We start from the raw sequence: 8156 nt of genomic DNA on the forward strand, positions 1-8156 counted from the left end.
TTACATGCAAATGTGACACTACTACAAATGGGACTTAAGTGCCTATAGACTTTTGCTGTTTTCCTGGGTCTTGAACTGATCCCCTATCTGTGGTTGACAATAGGGGGCTAACTGTCAAAGTAGCTTACAGTATTATAGTCAACATAATCAAGTATTTCAGTATAGAGAACCATTCCAAAACACACAGGTATTTCAAAAGCAAGCATTTTATGAGATTTTGTGTTTTATGCACTAGCATTATTAGGTCACAAACATTTCTTACTGTAGGATATAAGAAAACCTCCTGAAAATAGTTTTCTGCTTTGTTATACCCCCAACAAATAAGTTTATCTGATATGTTCTGAGCCACCTTTCACTCTGACTTCCTGCTCTTCAAGAACCCTTCCATTAGCTGGGCAGTGGTGGCACATGCCTTTAATCCCAGCACTCGGGAGGCAGAGGCAGCAGCTCTCTTTGAGTTCAAGGCCAGCCTGGTCTGCAGAGTGAGTCCCAGGACAAGCAGAGCAATGTTCTGTGGTATCTCAACCACTGTCCTAAAGTTGGACAAATTCAAAACTTATCATAGTGGATCTGTCAATAGCATATAAAAACCAGTCATTTTAGTTAGTAGTTTTCTACTTAAAAGCAAAAACTCTCAGAAACTGTCTGTACATGAACTTTTAAAGGATTATATAGCCAGGCATAGTGGTGCACACCTTTAAACTCAGCACTCAGGAGGCAGGGCAGGAAGATCTCTGTAAGCCAATCTGATCTACATAGTGAGTTCCAGGACAGCTAGAGCTGTGTAGCGAGAGACCCTGTCTTGGAAAAACAAAATAATAATAATAATAATAATAATAATAATAATAATAATAATTACATTCATTGGAGAGGAGGAGATGGGTGCACAGTGCTCCCATGGCCCCCCATGTGTGGAGGTCAGAAGGCAGCTTGTTCTCTCCTTCCCCATGTAAATCTCCCAGGAATCAAACCCATGTAGTCAGACTTAGTAGCAAGTGTTTTAACTCACTGGCATCTTTAAATGAACTTTAAATGTAAGCAAGCAAAGCTTGGGGGTTTACTGTACCTCGTGAGAGACTACTTGGTAGGACCAGACCAGTGTATTCTTGCCCTTGGCAGGGGGCAAGACTCAACTCAAAGTTCAACTTAAACACAGAAAAGCACCAAAAACACATCTACACACAGAAGAGGTCTTTGAAGCACAACTTTTCTAAAGTACATAAAAGACTGGACATGATAACAGTGCAAGCCTGCAATCCCATCATCGGGGAGGTTGTGACAAGAGAAGATCTTGAGTTGGAGGCTAACCTGGCTACATAGTGAAATTATAAGGAGTCAGTCTCAAAAAACAAAACCCTAAAAAAATAAAAGCTCAGAATCACCATTCTCAGCTGGACGGTGGTGCACTGGACTATAATACCAGCACTCAAAAGACCGAGGCAGGTGATCTCTGTGAGTTCACAGCCAATCTGGTCTACAGGGTGAGTTCTAGGACAAGCCGGGTATACACAGAGAAACCCTGTCTCAAAAAGCCAAAATGACCCACACCATATCAGCCACTTTTAAGTAGTACTTCAAAGAATTTAAGACATATAAGAGTGCTTAACACATAACATTCATTATTCAATAAACCAATAAACATAGGCTCTCTTTTTCAACATTTATACAGCAACTAAATTGAAGCTGGATTTAAAATTCTGAAGGGAGTTGCATGGAATGAAGTTAAACTGCAAGTCGAAGCCAGAAGAAAGAAGTCTTCTCCCATCATCTGGAAAAACTATAAAGATGGAAATTAACGTTCCTGCTCTATCAATATTAATGTCCCACTGAAGTCACCAGAGGCAAATGCCGTCTCATCCTAGAAATTCTGTGTAAATACATCGTTTGCACAAAGATTCTTTCCCCAATGCTTATGAAAATCAACCCTGACTTTTTGGGGCATTAAGACTGTTAACCGGTAGAACTCTATGCAAATGTAAATAAGTTGACCAGCTCTAGGACACTTTGACAGTTCGCTGGCACCTCCCGATGATTCTTTAGAAGCCTTCTTCCACCTTTAATTCTCAAAGTCTAGAGAATATGAACATTTTACTCAACATACATGGCAAACAATCGACGTTTAAAGGTCAAAGGGGACCCGTTTTTAGCCTTCCCTCAACACGTGTTCAGCACAAACTTCCGGGTGCGGTTACAATTGGCTGCGCAATTCAATGGATTAAAACGATGCTTTCTTGGGTTCTCATTTTATCTCCAACCTTCCCCCCTCGCGCACGCTTCTCAACCAGCGACTCCCCCGAACAAAAGCATCCCACAGTAAACGGAGCAATCACATAAAAAGCGCTTACTAAATGAGAGCATCAAGTTAGTGGCCCGCAAACATTAACCAAACTGAAGCACAAAGCCGGGATAGAAAGGGGAGGAGCTGGATGCCGGGGTCAGGAAAGCAACAATCACACGGGTTCGGACAAATCCAAGGCTTCGGGAGCGGCGGAGTTCACCCCACGCCACTCCCGGGAAAACACCAGCAGACACTGCTTTGAGGAACTTGGGTGCTCACTACACCCAACACTGCTAAGGTGAGCAGATGCCCAACCGCCATCGCTCACCTCATGGACTCTATTCCGAGTCTGAAGCCGAACTCACTTCAGGGGAAGGCAAACCCACCGCGGCGAGACGTGAAGGTGTCCCCCCACGTGTCCCACACACCCCACCCGCCAGGGATCGAGGTCCAGGAAGGGCGTCCCGGTGCCTCCCTCGCGCTGCCGAAATCGGGAGCAATGGGCCGGAGAGACTCGGGCAGGGTCTCCGCCTCCCTTTCGCCCCCCGTCTCGGGTCTGTGCGAGGGGAGAAGGCGAAGGAGGCGATCCCCGGTGGAGTCAGCGTGCGCAGGGCCGGGCTGCCCCGGCCTCGGAGCTGCTCTCCGGCACGGGACAGCGGGACTCCCACAGAGCCGGCGCTTGCCTGGCAGAGGACGCCGGAACCAACGGGGCGGCCGGCGGGATGAGAACGAGCAGCGGGCGAGAGACGCCCGGACAGACAGCCGTGAAGTGGCCGCCTTTTCCCCCCACCCACCCCACCCCACCCCCGCCACAACCCGCCCCACACGGACCCCGAGGAGCGCTGGTGGGAGTGGGAGGCTGTCCGGACGGACGAGCGTGGAAGGAGAAAAGGGCCGAGGGAAGGACTTACTTTCCCCGCCGGAGCCGACGCCAGGATAGCTTCTCCCGGTCCGTGAGCGCGTGAGGAGCCGGAGGCAACAGGAGCGGAGGCGGAGGCGGCGGAGGCGGCGGCGGCGGCGGCGGCAGAAGCAGCGTCCGGCTCTGCCTACCTCCCCGCCGCCATCTTGACGCCCCTCCTCCCAACCCCCCCCCCGCCCCGCAGGAAGAGGGGGCGGGGCGACGGATCAGGTGCCGCGCGCACGCAGCGCGCGCCACGCCCCACGTGACTCCCCCCCCCCCGCCCCGTTCCCATCCCTTCTCCGCCCCGCCTCCTTCCTAGGTGAAGGAAGCTGACTTCCCCCCCCACCTCCCCCCCCCCCCATCTTGACCACCCCCTCTGCCTTCGCCACCAAAACCGGATTCCGCCAGGTCCCGCTCCCCTGGTACCAGTGATGGGATCCAAGAGAATTCCGGAACCCAAACGGTCCATTACCGCGGCTCCGGGGTGGGCGAAGGGTGAGGGGGCCGGGTTTCCGAGAAGGGGGAGGGGGCAAGGCGAAGGCGGCCTAAGACAGTCACGTGCCCGCTGCTTCCGCCGCCGCCGAGCGAGACCTCGCGAGAATACCGTTTTCCCCACCCGTTCTGTTCCGCGGGCTGTCGGGAAGAAGGTCGCCTTCTCCTGGGTGCCACCAGGAGGTCAGCCTGTGCGTCTGCGCGCATGCGCCCCACACCTGCCGTCGTAGTCGGCCGTAGAGCCCCGGGGCTATTTTCAGAATCTTGGCAGTGGGTAGCTACGGTCCGTCGAGCCCTTGTGGAGTTTCTGTCACTTGACGAGCTCCTCGTAGAGCATGCGAGCATGCTAGAAACAAGAACTAGTAACGTAGTCTTTGCTTTGGAGCTCGCTTGAGCTTCATTGAACTTCATTGACTCGGAAACCGCAGTGAGTCCCTGGGCTCGTCCACGGTCATTATCTCATGTAGAACGGTGCCGGACGGTCCTGATTCTAGACTCTTCACACATGCCCTGGCACCTGCATCCACCATTGCTCTCCATTAACGATTGCTGCATACCAGATTGTGGCCCTTCCCTTGTTCATTTTCACGTTTTCATTATTCTTAAGTGGCCTAACAGACTTACTCATTAACTTCTCGGTCACCCTTTTGCAAAGTCTTTCTGAGAAAGCGGCTTGACTCCGTTACTTGGGTGATAGGCACGCCTGGACAATTATTACCCCCTTACGGCGGAGCAACTTTTTCGCCCTGTGCTGAAAACAAACTGTGCACTCATGTTTTGACAGTTGAGGTTAAAGTGTGGGAACTCAGCCAGACAGTGGTGATGCTTTAATGCCAGCACTTGGGAAACAGAGGTAGGCTGATCCCTGAGTTCGAGGCCAGCCTAGTCTACAAAGAACTTCCAGGACAAGCTACAAAGAGAAAAATGTGTGAGCTCTTCCAGACAATTATGGGCATGTGTTCTAATTTGGTTTTCTATTGCTATGATAAAACAATCACCAAAACCGACTAGGGGAAGAAAGGTTTATTTCATCTTAACATTTTACAGTCCATCATCCAGGCCGGCCAAGGCAGTTTCTGTTGTTTGTCGCTCTGTAGCCCAGGCTGGCCTTGAACTCACAGAGATCCGCCTGGCTCTGCCTCCGAGTGCTGGGATTAAAGGCATGGGCCACCACCACCGCAGGGCTGGGAGTTTCTTGAAGTAGAAACTGAAGCATAGATTATACAGGAGTTCAGCTGCTTACTGACTTGCTTTCTTATACAGCCCAGAGCCACAGTGGGCTGGGCTCTCATACACCAATTAAGAAAATGCCCCGGGAGTTGGGGATTTAGCTCAGTGGTAGAGTGCTTGCCTAGCAAGTGCAAGGCCCTGGGTTCGATCCTCAGCTCCGAATTAAAAAAAAAAGAAAAAGAAAAGAAAATGCCCCTCGGAGTTCCTTATAGACACTCTGTTGGAGGCAATTCCTGAATTGAGATGGTCCTTTCGACAAGTATGTCTAAGCTTAGGTCAAGTTAACAAAAACTATGACAGTGGGAAAGCATATATAGCATTAATAATTATTTTGACTTTGTATCCATACATTTGTATTATATCTATGTGTTTTGTTTTGTTTGGTTGGTTTGTTTTTTTGAGACAGGGTTTCACAGTATAGCCCTGGCTGTTCTGGAACTCCCTCTGTAGACCAGGCTGGCCTTGAACTCATGGAGATCTGCCTGCCTCTGCCTCCCATGTGCTGGGATTAAAGGTGTGTGACACCTGGGAGAAATGGCTCAGAGGTTAAGAGCACTGACTGCTCTTCCAGATGTTCAATTCCCAGCAACCACATGGTGGCTCACAACCATCTATAGTGGGATCTGGTGCCTCTTCTGGCCTGCAGGCATACATACAGGCAGAACACTGTATACATAATGAATAAATCTTTAAAAAAAAATTTTTTTTTAAAGTGTGTGACACCACTGCCTGGCCTCTATATTTGTGTTCTTATATATAGGAACCGAAGGATTCGGGCTGGAGAGATGGCTCAGAGGTTAAGAACATTGACTGCTCTTCCAGAGGTCCTGAGTTCTATCGTGGACAACCACATGGTGGCTCACAACCATTTGTAATGAGATCTGGCTCCCTCTTCTGGAACACAGGCATACATGAAAACAGAACACTGTATACATAATAATAAATAAACAAATCTTAAAAAAAAAAAAAAAAAAGATAGTAAGAAAACAAGTGAAAAATTGTAAGACCAGGTATGGTAGCAAAAGCCAGCACTCAGGAAACTGAACTCAGGTCCTCTAAAAGTATCGAGTGCTCTTAACCACTACAATTCTCCAGCCCCCTCAATGTTTTCTCAATATAAATCCTTTTGTAGCCAGGTAGTGGCGAAATGCCTGTGTGTGTCCATTTGTAATTGACCTAGAAACTGTACATATTACAAAGTACCTTGTGATAGTTCAGCACATGTATACACTGTACACCCATCAGCCCAGGGTATGTGGCCAGAGTGTAGCTTAAGGCATTTGTTTTCCTCAGGGACATTTGCCATTGTCTTCCTAACTATCTCAGAATGTTTGATCATCTGTCAGCCATAGTTAACCTACTATTTCCAGCTTTGAACCTGTCTAACTAAACACAGTCCTGATACTGTCCCTTCCCCAGCGCCTCTCCTACCGGTACTGTTTCCAGGCTCTGCTAACACATTTTTTTTTTTTGTTGTTTTGTTTTTGTTTTTCCAGACAGGGTTTCTCTGTGTAGTTTTGGTGCCTGTCCTGGAACTCACTCTGTAGACCAGCCTGGCCTCAAACTCACAGAGATCGTCTGCCTCTGCCTCCCGAGTGCTAGGATTAAAGGCGTGTGCTGCCCGCCCCCCCCCCACTGCCGCCGCCGCCGCCGCCGCCGCCGCCGCCGCCGCCGCCGCCGCCCAGCTGCTAACCCATATTCTTGACTGGGTCTGAATATGTAGTGCTGGGACTGACCCGAGTGGGCCCTTACACACTCAAGCGAAGCACGCTACCTCTGAGCTGCACCTCCAGCCCTCTTTTTACTTTATTGTTGTTGTTTGTTTTGTTTTTGTGGGTTTTTTGTTTTGTTTGTGGGGTTTGGTTTTTTTGTTATTTGTTTTGGGGTTTTTTGGGGTTTTTTTGTTGTTTTTTGGGGGGAGTTGTTTGCTTGTTTGTTTTGAGACAAGGTTTCTCTGTGTAGCCCTGGCTGTCCTGGAACTCGCTATGTAGGCCCACTTGTCTCTGCTTCCTAAGTGCTGAGATTAAAGGCGTGCACCACCATGCTGGAGCTGGACTCCGGAGCTGGAGTCGCAGGTAGTTGGGAGATGCCTGACATGGGTATGAGTAATTGAACTCAAGTCCTCTGGGAAAGCAGTGTATGTCTAACCACTGAGCAGTATCTCCAGTCCACCTTTTTTTACCTTTGAGACAAGTTCTGACTAAGATTGACAGGTTAACTTGGAAGTCACTCTGTATCCTGGCCTTAAACTTAGGCTGGCCTTAAACTTGGAACCATCCTGCCCCAGCCTGCCAAGTCACTCTCCTTTTTTTTTTTTTTTTGAAGACAAAGTTTCGGTAACTTTCCTGTGCTGGCATTGAACTCTTTACTTGGAATCCTCTTCCCCCATCGACCTAAGTAGCTGTAATGACAGGCTTACGCCAACCAAACCTGGCTCTGGACAGGGTTTCTAGTCCTGGCTGTCCTGGAATTCACAACCATCCCGAATGCTGGGATTAAAAGCGGCATACGCCGGGCGGTGGTGGCACACGCCTTTAATCCCAGCACTCGGGAGGCAGAGCCAGGCGGATCTCTGTGAGTTCGAGGCCAGCCTGGGCTACCAAGTGAGTTCCAGGAAAGGCGCAAAGCTACACAGAGAAACCCTGTCTCGAAACCCCCCCCCCCAAAAAAAAAAAGCAGCATGCATCACCTTGCCCAGCATGGCTCTGTATTTCTCAGGTCCGCTTTTTAGCTTATGTATAAATGAGAGCACATGGTATGAATGGTTGTGTGCCTGATTTGTTTTCACATCTGGGACTGCATTCCAGTGTGTCTCAAACGACACAGGTGCGATCCTCATGGCTGAACAGTATTCCTTTTGTTGTTTAGATAGTGCCTCATGTACCCTAGGCGGGACTCAAACTCCTTGTAGCCGTGGGTGGCCTTGAACTCTTCATCTCCTGCCTCCACCTCCCAAGTGGCTGAGATAGCAGGTATGTACCCCTTCGCTTGTCCACACCATGTCTTCATTGTCCAGTCACCCACTGATGAACCCCGAGCTTAATTCCACATCTTGGCTTCAATGAACCGTACCACAATCATGCTAGTGCAGATATCTCTTCAACAGATGGCAATTCCTTTGTCTAGATCTCTGGTCATGGGATTGTACTGTTCCTACTTTTTTTTTTTTTTTGGTTTTTCGAGACAGGGTTTCTCTGTGTAGCTTTGCGCCTTTCCTGGAACTCGCTTTGGATACCAGGCTGGCCTTGAACTCAC

At 49.2% G+C, this 8156-nt stretch overlaps 1 protein-coding gene across 1 annotated transcript in view; it reads right to left on the minus strand.

Moving 5' to 3' along the window:
• The window catches only part of Sbno1 (strawberry notch homolog 1), a 50177-nt gene extending 46857 nt beyond the window's left edge, over window positions 1-3320 (minus strand). Inside the window, exon 1 of the mRNA XM_059249506.1 lies at window positions 3190-3320. The gene's annotated coding sequence lies outside the window, so the exon portion shown is untranslated. The remainder of the gene's footprint in view (window positions 1-3189) is intronic.
• Between the last annotated feature and the right edge of the window lie 4836 nt (window positions 3321-8156).

The sequence above is a fragment of the Peromyscus eremicus genome, chromosome 23, assembly GCF_949786415.1.
Source record: "Peromyscus eremicus chromosome 23, PerEre_H2_v1, whole genome shotgun sequence".
In the NCBI taxonomy this organism is placed as follows: Eukaryota; Metazoa; Chordata; class Mammalia; order Rodentia; family Cricetidae; genus Peromyscus; species Peromyscus eremicus.